Source organism: Lontra canadensis, unplaced genomic scaffold (genome assembly GCF_010015895.1).
Source record: "Lontra canadensis isolate GAN:19392208 unplaced genomic scaffold, GSC_riverotter_1.0 scaffold868, whole genome shotgun sequence".
Taxonomy (NCBI): Eukaryota; Metazoa; Chordata; class Mammalia; order Carnivora; family Mustelidae; genus Lontra; species Lontra canadensis.
Window position 1 is genome coordinate 17,578 of NW_022631852.1, and position 7,406 is coordinate 24,983.

The 7,406-nt window shown below is 44.3% G+C and overlaps 1 long non-coding RNA gene across 1 annotated transcript; it reads left to right on the plus strand.

The window, feature by feature from the left end:
- The first annotated feature begins 1,507 nt into the window (after positions 1-1,507).
- On the plus strand, positions 1,508-2,477 carry LOC116863290. Its single transcript, XR_004381792.1, has 2 exons — positions 1,508-1,894; positions 2,309-2,477. It is a non-coding gene; the product is annotated as an uncharacterized LOC116863290 (long non-coding RNA).
- The last annotated feature ends 4,929 nt before the right edge of the window (positions 2,478-7,406 follow it).

A 7,406-nucleotide genomic window follows, 5' to 3' on the forward strand; every position in this document is an offset into this window, starting at 1 on the left:
GTATTTCCTTCCAGTCTTTTTTCTCTGAATATTTGAGGATAAGCTTGTGATGTTATAGCCACATGTACAGTTTTGAACAGCTTTTTACCCTAACAAGCAATTCCCTATTTTATTAAGACCGCTTTCATGTATATTTTCAGCACTGTAATTTACACAAGTATCCCTTCCTCTCTGGACATTCATACAGCTTCCAAGAGAACTATCTGGAACCTTCATGAGTAGAAGTAATTGGAGAGTGGAGAGATGACAGACTTGAGGCATCAGTTTCTCCATGATGACTAGCTGAAAATACTGTAGTGGTTTTCCTTTTGTGTGTGTGTGTGTGTGCCAGACCTCTGGCATCTGAGTTTCGCTACTCTTCTTTCACTCTTTTATGGGTCCCACCCTTTCTTGAGGCCCCTCACCTCATTTCCCAAGTGCGTTGATGAACTAAGGGTTATTTGCCCAGTAGGTTCCTTTTCAAAGTAATTGACACAGTTTAAAAACCGGAGTCTTTTAGGGAACCCGACACATCTTGGTCTTTCTGACCTAAACTTTTTGGGTCATGCGTTTGCTAGCGAGGCAGGTTCCCTGCTAGCTGTTTCTGAATTGAGTGCCACAGTAATGGGTGAAGTGGAAGTCAAGTGGGAAGCAGGAGGACCATTTTCTATCACTAGTCAGTCTCAACAGAGTTCTTTAGCTCGCCTCTGTACCTGCTGGCACTTTTCCAGGGGTATTAAAATTCTTTCAAGGTGTGGCTGAGGGTGGGGTAGAGGATGTTTAGCCATCTGAAAGCCTTAGTAGACTGTTAGTTCTAAGCTGCATATAAAAATACACAAATACGCAAAGAGCTGGAGCGGCTGGAAAAAGTTTTTGAGTAAAGCTCATTCTACTGCATTTCTTCCCCCCTCAAACAAGAGCATCGTAGGGCGTATTTGACTCGCTGCGGGTCGGAGCTTCCGAACGGGTTAAGAGCGCAAGCGAACTCTTGGGAGTGCAGTAGGAGTTGCTGGTTGTGCCGGACATTGCTTGCAAAGCAATTTTTGTGGTTCACCTCCCTCTGGGTTTTCTCATTCTTTTGTGGGATGTTCATGGAGCTGGCCCGGGCATTTATTTTCTAAAGTTTTTACGTCCCAAACCCCTCTCTCCGGCTCCCGGAGTGCGGCACCTCTTCCTGCCCCGAGACTTCTGGACTTGCTCCAGGCGTGGGGAGGGGGCGGGGGACTTTGTTTCCAGAAAACGACGTTGCCCTGGGAATTTCCTGTGACCATTTCTCACGGACAAGCCCCCTTCTCCCGCCGGAAGCACAGACACCCACCGCCGAGCGCTCCCGCAAAGTCGGAGACCCGAGCACGGAACGCAGCTCCCCCGCGCGAGGCCGCCCTCCCTCTCCTCGCTCCCCCTCCTCAGATCCCGCCGCCGAGAGCCCGGATGTTGGATTCAATCCCTACGCCCGGTCCTTCATTTCCATAAAAGGGCAGTGGCTCGGCGGGGCTGAGATTGCTGCGCCGCGGGCGCCCCCCGCCTCCCCCGCACAGCTCCCACCCCCGCCGCGCGCGCCGCCCCGCCCCCAGCCCGGGAGTGTGCGCGGCCCCTAGCCCGCAGCGCGGCCGCGGGGGACAGTGAGGGACGTGGGTGAGGCCGCCAGATCCGCTCCGGGCGGCTCGGCGGGGCAGAGGAGGAGGGAGCCGGCGCGCCCTCCCAGAGCCGGACTCCGACTGAGGGGGCGGGGAGAGAGGGGTGGAGCGCTGGGAGAGACGCGAGGGGCCGCGACGACAGGACTCCATTAAGTCGCTCCAGCCGGGAGGCAGCGCTTCGCCGGCTGAGGTGGGGGACCGACGCCGCCGCCCTGAGAGCCGCCGCCCCCGCGCCTGTTGCAGCGCGAACCCCTGGCCGGGAGCGCGAGGAGCCTGCGGTGAGGGGCCGGGATCCGGGCTGGGACCTGAGAGGGAGCGCGGGCGGGGAGGAGGAATGTGAAGCCCGCGGGGCTGCGTCTCTTTGGGCCGGGGTGCGGTCTGCAGGCCGGCAGGTGAAGCCCGCCGCGGTCCGCTAGGCGAGGGCCGCTAGGCTGGGGCCCCGCGGGGCGGACGGGCGGCGCCGTGTCCGCCGAGGGCTGCGGCGGGCGGGAGTGCTGGGCGGCCGCCGGGAAGGGCGCGGGGGCGCAGAATCTCGCCAGCGGTCCCGCCCCACCGCTGCTCTCCCGAGTTCATGCGGAAACCCTCGGGTCTTCCACCTTCTCCCGCTCCGCGGTGGACTCTGCGAGTTCGGTGGGATTTGCCTTCCTTTGAGGGAGTGACGCTTACGAGAGCCATTTCCTCCGTGCTCGCAGGAAGGAGCCATGGCTCTGGACGGGATAAGGATGCCAGATGGCTGCTACGCGGATGGGACGTGGGAACTGAGTGTTCATGTGACGGACCTGAACCGCGATGTCACCCTAAGAGTGACCGGGGAGGTGCACATTGGAGGGGTGATGCTCAAGTTGGTGGAAAAACTTGGTGAGTAGCATCCCAGCCGCGTCTAGATAGATAAACGACCTCCAGACCTAGGCGGCAGGCGGGTGGTGGGGGGTGGTTACGGATGGGGGAGGGGAGGCTTTTGGAAATCTTGCTTGGCATCCCGCAAATACTTCTCAAAATTGTAACATCTTTCAGTATTTAAGCAGAAAGACTTTTTTCACATTTGTATCTTGTTTTGCGATGTTACTGTTTGAAATTTTCTTAATGTGGTGATTCCAGCCTCCCAATTAATAAACTTAATTGTGTAGTGATTGGCAAGAACGCCTTCAGCGACTTCACGTTAGAGGAAATGAGAAAAGTGCGCCTTTATGTGGAGAGGGGAAAATTACGGGGCTTGTGGTTATCAGTTACTTCAGTGTACCTGAATGTTGGTGACATCTGGTATTGAGGATGATGCAAAGAATTTTTAAAGTATAAATTGCACTGGAAAATGTGCAACTTGCGACGCCAATATGCAGGTTCTATAGCTGTACTACTACGTGATGGGGCGTATTAAAATATTCCAGTCATCCTCTGTTAACAAGGGGTGGGGCAGTGTTTGACTATCTGTAGTCTGTGCTTTAAATACGCTATTTCGAGTGTTCAGTTGTCTAATATTAAGCTCATGAAAGAATGTGCTAAAAAAAAGGCATAATTAAATCGAGATTCATAGTATTTGCTTGGGTACAAATATTACTGCATTGATTTAAAACTGACTCAATTTTAAATAATAGGGTATCCAACAGTATGGACTGTAAGAAAATTCTGCAGTAAGTATTTTGGTTTTGATACATTAAATAATTTGCAGTTTTAAGAATCAACTAAAATGATTACATAGATAATTTTATCCCAAGTGAAATGCTCGGGGCGCTGTCTTTCTGAGCTTAACATACCTTTTGTATGTCAGGCAGTTCTGGTAAGGTGATGTGTAGCACTGCCTTTTTTTTTTTTTTGGTCTTTTTGAAACACAGCATTCATTCTTGAAACTACTGTGGAAAAATAGAGTGTTTATCAGGAAACGTATTCCTTAACCATGGGATTGTTGTATACCTGCCATGTAAATCTGTGGAACTAGAGTCCCAGCGGTATTTGCACAATAAGGCAGAATTCATTTAGGTAGATCTTTGTATCTCTACAGGAAGTTTAATTATTGAAGGACCAAAAAGAAGCTCCTTACAAGGTAACTCTTCTTTGGTCTCTGCATTGTTTGCCTCTCTGAGACTTGGCCCAGGAAAGCAAGCCCCCCTGAGTAGTCCTTTGAAAAAGAGATTTTGCGTATTGTTAATCCAATTAACTGTTGGTTAACATTGTTCTTACCTGATTTGACTACATCAGTCACTGCAAAATACCCGTGAATCTTTTTTATCCAGCACTAGTGTGGGATTAAGGAAGAAAATAACATAAAATTTTTAATGTTTCCTTTGTTTTCAGAGGAAACAAGCATTTGCATCAGAAGTTACTTATATATGCTGAATGGACCTTGTTAATACACTGGTTTCAGTAAGAGATACTTCTTACTGTGAGAAAGGAGCTGTTGAAGGTGATTGAGACAGCTTAACAGTTCTTGAAAGCCAGTCTTTATCTGATGAATAAGTAATGACTTCTATATTTATATTGCATTGATTAGAACTGTTTATAACAGAATCACAGGCATAAATAGAAATATAGAGAATAAACTATTTGCAGACAGAACTGATGTTAATTTTAAGTGACTATAACCTGAATCTTTTAATGTTGATACATTTTAAATTTTTTATGCAGTGAGAAAGAAGCCCACAAGCCCTGTACTTGGAAACCTTGCATTTTTCTTGAACTGAACCTGTACTGATCTCTTATATTTTGACTTCCAAATAGAAAGTGCTTTTCATCATTATTCTGGCTTATCTGTTTGGTACAAGGAGAGCTAAATGATTTTTTGCTTCTGATTTTAGGATTAGGTACTTCGAATGGTAAGCTGTTTTCTTACCTATTGGTAAGTGAAAAGAGGAGAAATTCAGTAGGGCAGCATTTAAAGTTTACAAACCTGGGTAGGCAAATTAGAAAGGAATTTTAAATTTTTTTTTTTCTTAAAGATTTTATTTATTTATTTCACACAGGTCACAAGAAGGCAGAAAGGCAGGCAGAGGGAGAGGGGGACTCAATCCCAGGACCCTAAGATCATGACCAAAGCTGAAGGCAGAGGCTTAACACACTGAGCCACCCAGGCACCCCAGGAACTTTATAATTCTTGAGAGTAGTCTAAAACTGCAGTGGCCTGCCTTTTGAAACACTGAGCTGTGTCACTGAAGGTATTAAAGGGTGGACTGGGTGGCTGGCTGCTTGTCAGCAACTACAGTAGATCAGAATAGCTTGCAGGATCTGGAGGATTGGAGGTGTCCATGGCAGAAGGTCTTGTGTCTTGGGATTGCAGAGCAGGGATGGACAATTGGCAGAACCTGGCAGCTATGGCCTTGGAACAATTATGGTAACTGTGCAACAAAAGGTATCACAGGTTTCTTCTTGTTCTGATGAGAATCTGTATGAAAACCAAAAGCGCTGAGTATTAAGGCTTTCTTCCTATGTAATCAGTGATGATAATTATTTCCTGGGGATTGATGGATTCTGTGGTGACTCCTCTTTTCAAGACTGTATTAAAATTTTGTATGTGGGGCACTTAGTTGTTTCAATCAGAAGAGTGTGTGAGCACCTGGGTGGCTCAGTGGGTTAAAGCCTCTGCCTTCGGCTCAGGTCATGGTCTCAGGGTCCTGGGCTCGGGCTCTCTGCTCAGCAGGGAGCCTGCTTCCCTTCCTCTCTCTCTGGCTGCCTCTCTGCCTACCTGGGATCTTTGTCAAATAAATAAATAAAATCGAAAAAAAAAAAAAAAGAGTGTGTGACTCTTGATCTCAGTGTCTTCAGTTTAGAGTTCCCACTGGGTGTAGAGATTACTTAAGTAAATATTTAAAAAATAAATAAAATTTTGTAAGTATGTACATATATGGGATTTTCTGAGAAGAGGCTTTCTAGCTTTCATTAGATTCTCAAAGAAGCCTGTGATTTAAAAAAAAAAAAAAAAAGGAAAAGGTTATGACACAGCCTGTGGCTTTGGCCCCTGAAGGTCACCCTTATTGTGAGCGTATAGCGGTCAGATCAGACTTAGGCACTTTAATTAAGCAAGCTAAAAAAGTAAATAATGCTTCCTTAGTATGTGTCAGCAATATTATTATATTTAGTTAGAATTTTATAAGGAATTTTTGCAATTCAGTTAAGGTCATTAAATAATTCTTTGATTCATGACTTTGAATCAAAGATCTGAAAGGCCTCCTTTAAATCTTAGTGTAAAATTCATATGTCATTCTGCACTAATCTATTAAAAGAAAATAAAGAGTGTATGCTATTAAGAAGTGGGCCTTAAAGGAATTATATCCTGATGTCACAGAAAACTTTTTGCATCTGTGACTTAGTTTAGGCTGCTATTAGACATTATCTCAAGATTTGTTCCCTCAATGTTTATACCTCATTCTAAAAATAAAAAGTTGAAAAAAAATGAAAAGTTGTTTTCACTTTTTTATTTTTAAAAATTCAAGTTGAAAGCTTGAAATCAAACTTGAAAAATTTATTGTAGTTTTTGTTAAAAATAATTTCCAAACCTGTATAGTGTTTTTTGTTCAGTGCTTTTTTATTTCAAAGTAAAGAGTTAATATATAAAACATCAGGGATAAAGATTATAAAAATAAGGGGCACCTGGGTGCCTCAGTGGGTTAAGCCTCTGCCTTCTGCTCAGGTCATGATCTCAGGCTCCTGAGTTCAGCCCTGCATCAGGCTCTGCTTAGCAGGGAGCCTGCTTTCCCCCTCTCTCTCTCTGCCTGCCCTCTGCCTACTTGTGATCTCTGTCAAATAAATAAAGTCTTTAACAAAAATTACAAAAATAAGACATTAGAGAATAAAATTATATACTAAGTGTATTCAAAAATTTTGTAAGGAAGAGGCCCAATTTTATGGGATTCCCTTATGTTCTGGAGATCACTAATAATCAGAACTAAGTATTGAGGATTCTAAATGCCAAGGAGATGCTTTGTTTCACTGCATTTTGTGCTTTATAAATGTCTTTTCTGAAGTTTTTCTTTTTTCTTTTCTGAACTGTGTACAATTAAATATTCCCTTTCTGTAGAAATTCGTATTAGAGGATAAGGAATTTATTGTTACATGGTACTCACTGGCGTCTCCAGCCAGTAGCTCTCTGTAAGCTTGGGGGGAGGAATAGACTGATTTCTGAGTGTCTTTTCACCTCTGTCTAGGAGTAGGAAGAACATAGAAATCGGGTTAGATCAGGTTAAATAATAATCCAGAGGAAAAAGTACAAATTGGGGGATTCAGGAGTAACTAAAAAGAAAGGTATGGAGTTGACCTGGAAAGTTTAGGGAATGTTTCTGAATGTAGCCTTTATAAAGATATCCTTCTGGCATTGAAGTGTGTTATGTTCTTGCTACAACTAATGAAATAGAGTACATTTATGTTGGAGTTGTATGTTCAGATGCAGTGAGTTGTGAGGTTGGCACACATGACCAAAAAAGTAGATTTTAGTTAAAATAACCCCCTAAAATCCCTTAAAGTATTTATGAATTATAATATACATTCATTCCATCTCCCAGGAGTGCAAAATAGCTAGTTTTTCCTTCATAAACTTTAAAAACCAATTTCTTTAAGTTGAGCACCACATGAAGAGGTTGGCTTGTGTTAGGGGATTTGTTGCACAAAAATACTTTAAATACTAGGAATGAAGCTTGGCAAGATGAACACAGAGAAAAGCATGTGTAACTGGACAGCTCCCTTCTACTGGTGCTTAGTGCTCCTTGGGGAAGTCATGTTTATTTAGTGAAATGGTGTCTGTGCTATTGAAATCCTGTTGTTTTTTTTTTTTTTTCCCCCTGAAGTCTTATGGTTTAATCATGGAAA